Consider the following 12,611-nt stretch of genomic DNA (forward strand, 5'->3'; position numbering starts at 1 on the left):
TTTTGTGTTGACCGCAAAGCTATCTTTCCTATCCTCAGTCTATTCAGTAAGTCGGGCCTCGCTTTGCTAAATCTATTTCATCTCTGTGTTTGTACTTTCATCTTAACTCACAGTCATTATATGTGGGGGGCTGCCTTTTCCTTTGGGGAATTTCTCTGAGGCAAGGTAGGCTTTTTTTCTATCTTCAGGCCTAGCTAGTTTCTCAGGCTGTGCCGAGTTGCATAGGAAGCGTTAGGCGCAATCCACGGCTACCTCTAGTGTGGTGTGATAGGATTAAGGATTGCGGTCAGCAGAGTTCCCACGTCTCAGAGCTCGTCCTATGTTTTTTGCTTATTGTCAGGTCACTTTGTGTGCTCTGAACTTCAAGGTCCATTGTGGTTCTGAATTACCTGTTCGTAACAGTACTGGAGGCCAAGAGTACTAATGCTTCTCAATAGAGGGAAAAAAGAAGTTCTGAGACCATTTTTTTTTCTTTGCACTGTGTTTTGCCTTTTTTTTCCCCTAGACATTTGAGTGGTTCAGGACACAGGTGTGGACATGGACATTCAGGGTCTGGCCTCTTTAATGGATAATCTCACTATAAGTGTACAGAACATTAAAGATTTAGTGGTTCAGAATCCTATGTTAGAACCTAAAATCCCTATTCCTGATTTGTTTTCTGGAGATAGAGCTAAATTTCTGAGTTTCAAAAATAATTGCAAACTGTTTCTGGCGTTGAAACCTCGCTCCTCTGGTGACCCAGTTCAACAAGTTAAGATCATTATTTCTTTATTACGTGGCGGCCCTCAAGACTGGGCATTTTCCCTTGCGCCAGGAGATCCTGCATTATGTAATATTGATGCGTTTTTTCTGGCGCTCGGATTACTGTACGATGAACCTAATTCAGTGGATCAGGCAGAGAAAAATTTGCTGGCTCTGTGTCAGGGTCAGGATGAGATAGAGATTTATTGTCAGAAGTTTAGAAAGTGGTCCGTGCTCACTCAATGGAATGAATCTGCGCTGGCAGCTATTTTCAGAAAGGGTCTCTCTGAAGCCCTTAAGGATGTCATGGTGGGATTTCCTTTGCCTGCTGGTCTGAGTGAGTCTATGTCTTTGGCCATTCAGATCGGTCGACGCTTGCGTGAGCGTAAATCTGTGCACCATTTGGCGGTATTATCTGAGCATAAACCTGAGCCTATGCAGTGCGATAGGACTTTGACCAGAGCTTGAAAGGCAAGATCACAGACGTCAGAATGGGCTGTGTTTCTACTGTGGTGATTCCACTCATGCTATCTCCAATTGTCCTAAGCGCACTAAGCGGTTCACTAAGTCTGTCACCATTGGTACGGTACAGTCGAAATTTCTTTTGTCCGTTACTTTGATCTGCTCTTTGTCTTCCTATTCTGTCATGGCATTTGTGGATTCAGGCGCTGCCCTAAATTTGATGGACTTGGAGTTTGCTAGACGCTGTGGGTTTGTCTTGGAGCCCTTGCAGTGTCCTATTCCATTGAGAGGAATTGATGCTACGCCTTTGGCCAAGAATAAGCCTCAGTATTGGACCCAGCTGACCATGTGCATGGCTCCTGCGCACCAGGAGGATATTCGCTTTCTGGTGTTGCATAATCTGCATGATGTGGTCGTGTTGGGGTTGCCATGGCTACAAGTCCATAACCCAGTATTAGATTGGAAATCAATGTCTGTGTCCAGCTGGGGTTGTCAGGGGGTACATGGTGATGTTCCATTTCTGTCTATCACATCATCCACCCCTTCTGAGGTCCCAGAGTTCTTGTCTGATTACCGGGATGTATTCGATGAGCCCAAGTCCAATGCCCTACCTCCGCATAGGGATTGTGATTGTGCTATCGAGTTGATTCCTGGTAGTAAGTTTCCTAAGGGTCGACTGTTTAATTTATCTGTACCTGAGCACGCCGCTATGCGGAGTTACGTAAAAGAATCTTTGGAGAAGGGTCATATTCGCCCGTCGTCATCGCCATTGGGAGCAGGGTTCTTTTTTGTGGCCAAGAAGGATGGTTCGCTGAGACCTTGTATTGATTACCGCCTTCTAAATAAAATCACGGTCAAATTTCAGTACCCCTTGCCGCTGCTATCTGATTTGTTTGCTCGGATTAAGGGGGCTAGTTGGTTCACCAAGATAGATCTTCGTGGTGCATATAATCTTGTGCGTATTAAATGGGGCGATGAATGGAAAACTGCATTTAATACGCTCGAGGGCCATTTTGAGTACCTAGTTATGCCATTCGGACTTGCCAATGCTCCATCAGTATTTCAGTCCTTTATGCATGACATCTTCCGAGAGTACCTGGATAAATTCCTGATTGTATACTTGGATGATATTTTGGTCTTCTCGGATGATTGGGAGTCTCATGTGAAGCAGGTCAGAATGGTGTTCCAGGTCCTGCGTGCTAATTCTTTGTTTGTGAAGGGATCAAAGTGTCTATTTGGTATTCAGAAGGTTTCATTTTTGGGGTTCATTTTTTCCCCTTCTACTATCGAGATGGACCCTGTTAAGGTCCAGGCCATTTATAATTGGACTCAGCCGACATCTCTGAAGAGTCTGCAAAAGTTCATTGGCTTTGCTAATTTTTATCGTCGCTTCATCTGTAATTTCTCTAGTATTGCTAAACCATTGACCGATTTGACCAAGAAGGGTGCTGATGTGGTCAATTGGTCTTCTGCTGCTGTGGAAGCTTTTCAAGAGTTAAAGCGTCGTTTTTCTTCTGCCCCTGTGTTGTGTCAACCAGATGTTTCGCTTCCGTTCCAGGTCGAGGTTGATGCTTCTGAAATTGGAGCAGGGGCTGTTTTGTCACAAAGAGGTTCTGATTGCTCGGTGATGAAGCCATGCGCCTTCTTTTCCAGGAAGTTTTCGCCTGCTGAGCGAAATTATGATGTTGGCAATCGAGAGTTGCTGGCCATGAAGTGGGCATTCGAGGAGTGGCGTCATTGGCTTGAAGGAGCTAAGCATCGCGTGGTGGTCTTGACTGATCACAAGAACTTGACTTATCTCAAGTCTGCGAAACGGTTGAATCCTAGACAGGCTCGTTGGTCGCTGTTTTTCTCCCGTTTTGACTTTGTGGTTTCGTACCTTCCGGGCTCTAAAAATGTGAAGGCGGATGCCCTGTCTAGGAGTTTTGTGCCCGACTCTCCGGGTTTGCCTGAGCCGGCGGGTATTCTCAAAGAGGGAGTAATTGTGTCTGCCATCTCCCCTGATTTGCGGCGGGTGCTGCAAAAATTTCAGGCTAATAAATCTGATCGTTGCCCAGCGGAGAAACTGTTTGTCCCTGATAGGTGGACGAATAAAGTTATCTCTGAGGTTCATTGTTTGGTGTTGGCTGGTCATCCTGGAATCTTTGGTACCAGAGATTTAGTGGCTAGATCCTTTTGGTGGCCGTCTCTGTTGCGGGATGTGCGTTCTTTTGTGCAGTCCTGTGGGATTTGTGCTCGGGCTAAGCCCTGCTGTTCTCGTGCCAGTGGGTTGCTTTTGCCCTTGCCGGTCCCGAAGAGGCCTTGGACACATATCTCTATGGATTTTATTTCGGATCTCCCCGTCTCTCAAAAAATGTCGGTCATTTGGGTAGTTTGTGATCGCTTCTCTAAGATGGTCCATTTGGTACCCTTGTCTAAATTGCCTTCCTCCTCTGATTTGTTGCCGTTGTTCTTCCAGCATGTGGTTCGTTTACATGGCATTCCAGAGAACATCGTTTCTGACAGAGGTTCCCAGTTTGTTTCGAGGTTTTGGCGAGCCTTTTGTGGTAGGATGGGCATTGACTTGTCTTTTTCCTCGGCTTTTCATCCTCAGACTAATGGCCAGACCGAACGAACCAATCAGACCTTGGAAACATATCTGAGATGTTTTGTTTCTGCTGATCAGGATGACTGGGTGTCCTTTTTGCCTTTGGCTGAGTTCGCCCTTAATAATCGGGCCAGCTCGGCTACCTTGGTTTCGCCGTTTTTCTGCAATTCTGGGTTCCATCCTCGTTTCTCTTCAGGGCAGGTTGAGTCTTCGGACTGTCCTGGTGTGGATACTGTGGTGGACAGGTTGCAGCGGATTTGGACTCATGTAGTGGACAATTTGACCTTGTCCCAGGAGAAGGCTCAACGTTTCGCTAATCGCAGATGCTGTGTGGGTCCCCGACTTCGTGTTGGGGATTTGGTTTGGTTGTCATCTCGTTATATTCCTATGAAGGTTTCCTCTCCTAAGTTTAAGCCTCGTTTCATTGGTCCGTATAGGATTTCTGAGGTTCTTAATCCTGTGTCTTTTCGTTTGACCCTTTCAGATTCTTTTTCCATCCATAACGTATTCCATAGGTCATTGTTGCGGAGATACTTGGCACCTATGGTTCCATCTGTTGATCCTCCTGCCCCGGTTTTGGTGGAGGGGGAGTTGGAGTATATAGTGGAGAAAATTTTGGATTCTCGTGTTTCGAGACAGAAACTCCAGTATCTGGTTAAGTGGAAGGGTTATGGTCAGGAAGATAATTCCTGGGTCTTTGCCTCTGATGTCCATGCTGCCGATCTTGTTCGTGCCTTTCATATGGCTCATCCTGGTCAGCCTGGGGGCTCTGGTGAGGGTTCGGTGACCCCTTGAGGGGTTCCCACGTCTCAGAGCTCGTCCAATGTTTTTTGCTTATTGTCAGGTCACTTTGTGTGCTCTGAACTTCAAGGTCCATTGTGGTTCTGAATTACCTATTCATAACAGCGCGGCCCTGCGCTTAGTAACCCAATGTTTACCCTGGTTACCAGTGAAGACATCGCTGAATCGGCATCACACACGCCGATTCAGCGATGTCTGCAGGGAGTCCAGCGATAAAATAAAGTGCTGGACTTTCTGCAGCGACCAACGACATCACAGCAGGATCCTGATCGCTGCTGCATGTCAAACTGAACGATATCGCTTGCCAGGACGCTGCAACGTCACGGATCGCTAGCGATATCGCTCAGTGTGACGGTACCTTTAGTCAAGGAGTTGGAGCCGTAGATGGATGTCCTGTGGAGTCATTGGCAACCTTTGCCTAGGAGAAAAAAAATGAAGTGGTGGGATTGTTTACTATAGTTTTGCAGAGAATCATCTACAACTCACCAACACCTTGGTATCAACAACCCAGAAAGCAGCTGTACATCTTGAAATCACCAAGTGGACATCATCGAACACAAGAAGAAGAGTTTGGTTCTTTCTGTAAAAACCTTCCCTGGCACAGAATGTGGATCTGGTCACAAACTTTTGGTGGACAAGACCAAGATCCGATTCTGCAAAATTACATGGCTGTCCACTACCCTAACGTTTGGTACTGAAATGATTGAAAGATTGAACCATCCTATGTTGCTGAAATCAGAAATCGATTTGATCTAATAGCCATCTATGAGAATTGAGAATATGATGAAATGTGGGAGCGGATGAAGGAAGCTGTGTATAAATCAGCTGAACAGCATGTGCCACACAAGAAACTTCTATGATTGGCCAAGTGGATCTTGGAAATGCCTATTAGGATAACAGAGGAAAGTTGGACAGCAGAGATGACCGGAAGAAATTACGAAGTATGACGTTTAAATGCAATGTTCCAATGGGCTACAAAGAAGGACAAAAACTATAGAAAAAGAGAAAGCAGAGGAATTTTACTGGAAAGGATGTATGAGAGATATGTACCAATATGTGAAGAAGACTATATCAACATTTACAGCTAGACAAGCAACTGTGCATGGGAATAACTGGGAAGCACCTCACAACCTACAGGAAATAAGAGACAGATGGAAAGAGCACACCCAGCAATTGTGCACAGGGAAAAATCAAGAGAAGCAGGTAGAGAAAAAGCTGGAACTGGAACTTGACATCCCAGAGGCAGAAGTTATCTAGGCAGTAAAACAGCAGGCCAAATGGAATGCCCCTGGCATCCATAGGATTCCAGAAGAACCACTCAAGACAATACCATGAAAACACTTTGCCAATAAATATGAAGAAACTGCAAGTGGCCATTGTAATGGAACAGCTCAGTATTTGTTTCAATACCAAATTAAGGAGACACAAAGAAGTGTGCCAACTATGGAACCATTGTCTTGATACCCCAAACTAGCAAACCTTTCGAACAAGTGACACCATTTTGGAAACTAGACCCCTTAGGGAACTTATCTAGATGTGAATAGAGCACCTTGAACCCACAGGTGCTTCACATAAGTTTATAACTTAGAGCCATGGTAATAAAAAAAAAATCACATTTTTCCAAATAAATTTTAGCTCCAAATTTTGCATTTACATAAGGGTAAAAGAAGAAATTACACATTCATTCTGTTGTTCAATTTCTCCTGAGTACGTCGATACCCAATATGTGGAGGAAAATAACTGTATGGGCGCACAGCAGGGCTTGGAATAGAAAGCGCACCATTTGACTTTTGGAATGCAAAATTTGATGAAATAATTAGCGGATGCCATGTCACGTTTGAAGAGCCCCTGCCTAAACAGTGGAAACCCACCACAAGTGACACCATTTTGGAAACTAGACCCTTTTGGGACCTTATATAGATATGTGTTGAGCACCTTGAACCTCAAGGTGCTTCACAGAAGTTTAGAACATTAAGCCATGAAAATAAAAAAAACAACAAATTTTTCCCACAAAAATCTTTTTTAGCTACAATTTGTATTTTCACAAGGACAAAAGGAGAAAATGGACCCCAAAGTCTGTTGAGCAATTTCTCCTGAGTTCACAGATACCCCATATGTGGTCAAAAACTACTTTTGAGGCCCAGTGCAAAGCTCAGAACGGAAGTAGTGCCACATTACAGCGCTGATTTTGCTGCACTTGTTTGAGAATTCCATGTTACATTGACAGAGCCACTGAGGTGCCATAACAACAGAACCCCCACATAAGTGGCCCCATTTAATCAATTAACCCTCTCAATGAATTCATCTAGGGGTGCAGTGATTATATTGACACCACAGGTGTGTCACAAACTTTTATACCATTGGGCAGTGAAGAAAAAATCGTTTACAATTTTACCACCAAGATTGCGTGTTAGCCCCAAGTTTTACATTTTCACACTGGGAAATGGGTAAAAATAGCACCAGAATTTGTCCCACAATTTCTGCTGAATGTAGATGCAGCGCCCCAGAGTCCTGGTTCGTTGCAGTAATGTTATTCTTCCACCAGGGGGAGTGATGTTACGTCTGAAGGCAATGAAGGAGATCTTCTATCCAGGTATCACAACTACAAAACACACTTCACACTCCAGTCCGCCAGGGGGAGCCATGCTTCTATCTATTAGGGCACTCCTCACACTTAGGTTAAAACTGGTGGGTTGGTTAGGAAGTTAGACAGAAGCTGACTGGAGGGAGTAGGAGATAGTCAGTGAGTCCTGACCGAGTTTGGCAGAGGCTGGTTGGAGTGGGTTCCAGCCAGCTCCAGACTGCGGCCTGTGGAAGAGGAAGGTACACGGAGCTGCGCCTGCATCCCAAGAGGCAGCATCCTGAGAAAGGACATGAAAGGAATTGTGTTGCAGTGAGTGAGCAATGAAGTCATAGCAAAAGGAGAGGAACATCAGAGGGAGACCAGCTAGAAGCAGGTTGCCTCCTTCTGAAGCGCACTACCGGTAGCCAGAACACCGAGGGAGTAAGGATCTCTATGCCGTTACTTCAGAGACTGGCAGGACAGTTAATTCCACCTTAGCTGCCCGACCATTTACCCAGGAGGCAGGGTGGCAACTTGTGGGGGCCGGCGCATCTCTAGGGTCCCTGTAAAAAGCGTCAGGCCACCAGTCATACGGGTTTGTCCTATCTGTCAGGGAGACAGAGAGAAGAGACTTAACATCTACAATAGTTGTGAAGACCTTACTGAGTTGCTCAGCAGGGAGGTATAACAATGCCCAGGCGCTAGAGGAAGGCTATTGAATTCCACCTGGATAAGGGGACTCTGGATTTGCCTTCAGACCGACCGGACTCTGCCTGCCCCGTGATCTGGTGCTCTGGACTGTGGATGCTGAAGCCTTCAGTAAAGGTAAAGAGACTGTAACCTCATTATTCACTGTGCCTTATATCATCCACCATCCACCATCTAAACTCTGGGAAGCCCTGGGGATACACTTCACCTGTGGGAAGGTATACCATCCAGCTGCCATAACATCACCCCAACGGACCCCTAAACAGCGTCAGTCACCCTGATGGAATACCACAGGTGGCGTCACGAACTTTATCCATTTAAGGACCTTTCCCCACCATTTCACCACGGACGTTCCCCTAGGGCCACGGACCGGGTCAGCCACCGTGACATCCCCACTGAGAACTGAAGGGCCCGGATCCGAGTACCCCACGGCCCTGGCGGTGCGCTGCATAGAAACACCCCATATGTGTCTGTACAGTACTACTTTGCCATATGAAGTGACTCGGGAGGGACAGAACACTGTTTGCCTCCTGGAGCGCAGATTTTCCTAGACTAGTTTGTGGATTTCATATAAAGAGCCCCTAAGTGGTAGAAAAGCAGACCCCCCACCCAAGTGACCCCATTTTGCAAATTATATCCCTTTGGAAAGTTATCTACAGATGTTGGACAATTTTGACTCTATGGGTGTTTTCCAGAAACAGGCAAAAGTGGATGTTGCTGAGTGAAAATTGCAAACTGCTAACACAGTGACCAGTATGTTGTAGAGACCAGTACATTATGCCCAGCCTTTGCTTCTGGAGACACAAACCTGTAAATTAGGTGGGCTCTCATCACTACAGAAATGCCAAACATGTGGGCGCTATATGTGGTTTAGGCACATTGGGGCTCAGAAGGGAGGGGGGCATTTGGATTTGGGAGTGGAGAATTTGCAGAAATTCTTTTGGCGGGTGAGAAGCCATTTCGCTTTTCCAGAGCCTTTGTGCTACTAGTAAGGTGGAAGCCCCCTATATTTGCAATAACAGATGACAGATCTGAGCGGGGACTTGTTTTTTTTGTGGATTGAGTTGAAGCTTTTATTTGGAACATTGTACATAACATTTGGGATCACATTTTTCCGGCGATCTACGCTTACTTTGCGGTTTCCATCTAAATCTCTGAGAGACGTGATTCAGATGAAACTCCCGATGGATTCATTTGCTATAGTGAGGTAGCGGAGTTACTCTGGACTCTGTCTGGCCTCTATACAGAGGTTTCCCTCCTTTCAGAAATGCACAAAACTGTGGCCAACGGCACTTTTATGCAATCCTTAAAAGATGGACACCACCCAGATCACAGGTGTTATGGCATCCACAATGCCTCATTGTAGGGAATCTTCCACCAGATGTTCTGTCTGAATCATGTATTTCATAAAGGAATCCAAGAATTGGCCCAATATTTATGGACGTAACTGTTTATCACCCATGGTAATTCTGCTTCATGTCGCCTGGCTTATCCATGGTGTTTTTTTTTTTTTTTATACGATGTTGTGCATAAATATGTGATTCTTCAGAATTTGTTTTAGTCTTTGCCTGATGAAGAGACGTATGTAGTCTCGAAAGCTTGCAATTTGTTACCAGTTAGCCATTAAAAGGTATCAACCACTGAGGACTCTCAATTCTAAATATTTTTCATGTATTTCAGAGATTTACATGGAAACCCCAATGCAATCTTTGGGAGGCAGAATGAAAAAATCAGCGGCTTGTGTAGAATTGGTTTTATTTATTTTTCATGGCGTTCCTCGGGCGGTTTAAGGGATTAGGTAACATCATTCTTCAGGTCAATGCAATTACAGCATTACCAGATTTATATCGGGCTTTTATGTTTGGCTGCTGTCACACACTAAAATACACTTTTTATTGTGAAAACTTATTTTTGTGTCACCATATATTGAGAGTTATAATTTGTTTTTTGCAGGACGAGATGACGATTTTATTGGTACCATTTTCAGGCACATGAAATTTTTTGATCGCTTTCTATTCTGATTTTTGGGAAACAGTGAACAAAAACCAGCAATTCACTTTTACACAATGAAAACTTTTACACAATAAAAACTATTTTATAAAAAAAATAATTATTTTTGCATCGCTTTAGGCTGCAGTCACACAAGCAGCATTTGGTCAGTATTTTATATCAGTATTTGTAAGCCAAAACCAGGAGTGGGTGATAAATGCAGAAGTAGTGCATATGTTTCTATTATACTTTTCCTTTATTTGTTCCACTCCTGGTTTTGGCTTACAAATACTGATGTAAAATACTGACCAAATACTGCTAGTGTGACGGCAGCCTTATTCTGAGAGCTATAACTTTTTATTTCTCTCCTGATGGAGCAGTATGGTGGCTTGTTTTTTGCGGTACAACATGTCATTTTCAGCTGCACCATTTTTTTATATCCATCTTTTTGATCACATTTTATTGCACTTTTTGTTCGGCAGTATGATGATAAAGCATTGTTTTTTGCCTTATCTTTTATTTATTTTTTGTTACAGTGTTCACTGAAGGGGTTAACTAGTGGGACAGTTTTATAGAGCGGTGATTATGGACGCGGCAATGCCAAATATGTGTACTTTTATTGTTTTTTTATTTACATAAATAAATGTATTTATTGGTAAAATATATATTTTTTTATTTACAGTATTTTTCGCTTTATAAGACACTCCGGATTATAAGACGGAAACTGGCTATTAGGAGCAGTGGCTAGTAAAAGGACTATAAACATAAGGATGAATGACCTCGGGGAGATCAAAACATCCAACACCGCGGAGACACCATCACGTGTTTCTCAACGCAGAAGGTGGTTTTCCTTTTTGGATGCTGCCCTTCCCGTGGTTGTTCCTTCCCAGTGAAAGACCTGGCTATTTATTGCTTGCGTTGATAAACACGTGATGGTGTCTCCGTGGTTTTTCTACATGCAATTGCATATTTCCCATAAAAGAATGGGGGCAGTGCTCTGGATCACTGCGTTGAGAAACACGTGATGGTGTCTCCGTGGTGTTGGATGTTTTGATCTCCCCGAGGTCATTCATCCTTATGTTTATAGTCCTTTTTCCTAGGCACTGCTCCTAATAGCCAGTTTCCTACTCCACACTGATGAGGGGCAGATACCCCGAAACAGCTGTCTGTGGATGGATACCATGTTTTGGCATAGGTGGTTTTCCTTTTTGGATGCTGCCCTTCCCGTGGTTGTTCCTTCCCAGTGAAAGACCTGGCTATTTATTGCTTGCGTTGAGAAACACGTGATGGTGTATCCGCGGCTTTTCTACATGCAATTGCATATTTCCCATAAAAGAATGGGGGCAGTGCTCTGGATCACTGCGTTGAGAAACACGTGATGGTGTCTCCGTGGTGTTGGATGTTTTGATCTCCCCGAGGTCATTCATCCTTATGTTTATAGTCCTTTTACTAGGCACTGCTCCTAATAGCCAGTTTCCTACTCCACACTGATGAGGGGCAAATACCCCGAAACAGCTGTTTGTGGATGGATACCATGTTTTGGCATAGGTGGTTTTCCTTTTTGGATGCTGCCCTTCCCATGGTTGTTCCTTCCCGGTGAAAGACCTGGCTATTTATTGCGTGCGTTGAGAAACACGTGATGGTGTCTCCACAGTGTTGGATGTTTTGATCTCCCCGAGGTCATTCATCCTTATGTTTATTCTCCTCTGTGCAAGACATATGAAAGCCTGCATAGAGTTTACTAAAAAACACAGTATGGATTCACAGACCATGAGAATAAAGATCTCGAAGATAGAACTTTTTGGTGATAATTTTAAGTGGTGTGTGTGGAGAAGGCACTACTCATCACCTGCCCAATACAATCCCAACAGTGAAACATGATGGTGGCAGCATCATGCTATGGGGGTGTTTTTCAGCTGTAGGGACAGGACGACTGGTTATCATTGAAGGAAACATGAATGCGGCCAAGTACAGAGATATCCTGGATGAAAACCTCTTCCAGAGTGCTCTGGACCTCAGACTTAAGGTACCGTCACATTAAGCGACGCTGCAGCGATCTAGACAATGATGCCGATTGCTGCAGTGTCGCTGTGTGGTCGCTGGAGAGCTGTCACACAGACAGCTCTCCAGCGACCAATGATGCCGAAGTCCTCGGGTAACCAGGGTAAACATCGCAGGGCCGCGCTTAGTAACCCAATGTTTACCCTGGTTACCAGTGTAAATGTAGAAAAAAAAACACTACATACTTACATTCCGGTGTCTGTCCCCCGGCGTTCTGCTTCCCTGCATTGTGTATGTGCTGGCCATAAAAGCAGAGCGGTGACGTCACCACTGTAATCTGCTTTACGGCCGGCCGGCGCTGACACAGGATGCTGGAGGAGTGCAGGGAAGCAGAACGCCGGGGGACGCCACAGACCCCGGAATGTAAGTATGTAGTGTTTGTTTTTTTTACATTTACACTGGTGACCAGGGTAAACATCGGGTTACTAAGCGCGGCCCTGCGCTTAGTAACCCGATGTTTACCCTGGTTACCAGTGAAGACATCGGTGAATCAGCGTCACACACGCCGATTCAGCGATGTCAGCGGGAGATCAGCGACGAAATAAAGTTCTGGACTTTCTGCTCTGACCAACGATGTCACAGCAGGATCCAGATCGCTGCTGCGTGTCAAACACAACAATATCGCTATCCAGGACTCTGCAACGTCACGGATCGCTATCGATATCATTGTTAAATTGTTCAGTGTGACGGTACCTTTAG

Source organism: Ranitomeya imitator, chromosome 3, assembly GCF_032444005.1.
Source record: "Ranitomeya imitator isolate aRanImi1 chromosome 3, aRanImi1.pri, whole genome shotgun sequence".
Taxonomy (NCBI): Eukaryota; Metazoa; Chordata; class Amphibia; order Anura; family Dendrobatidae; genus Ranitomeya; species Ranitomeya imitator.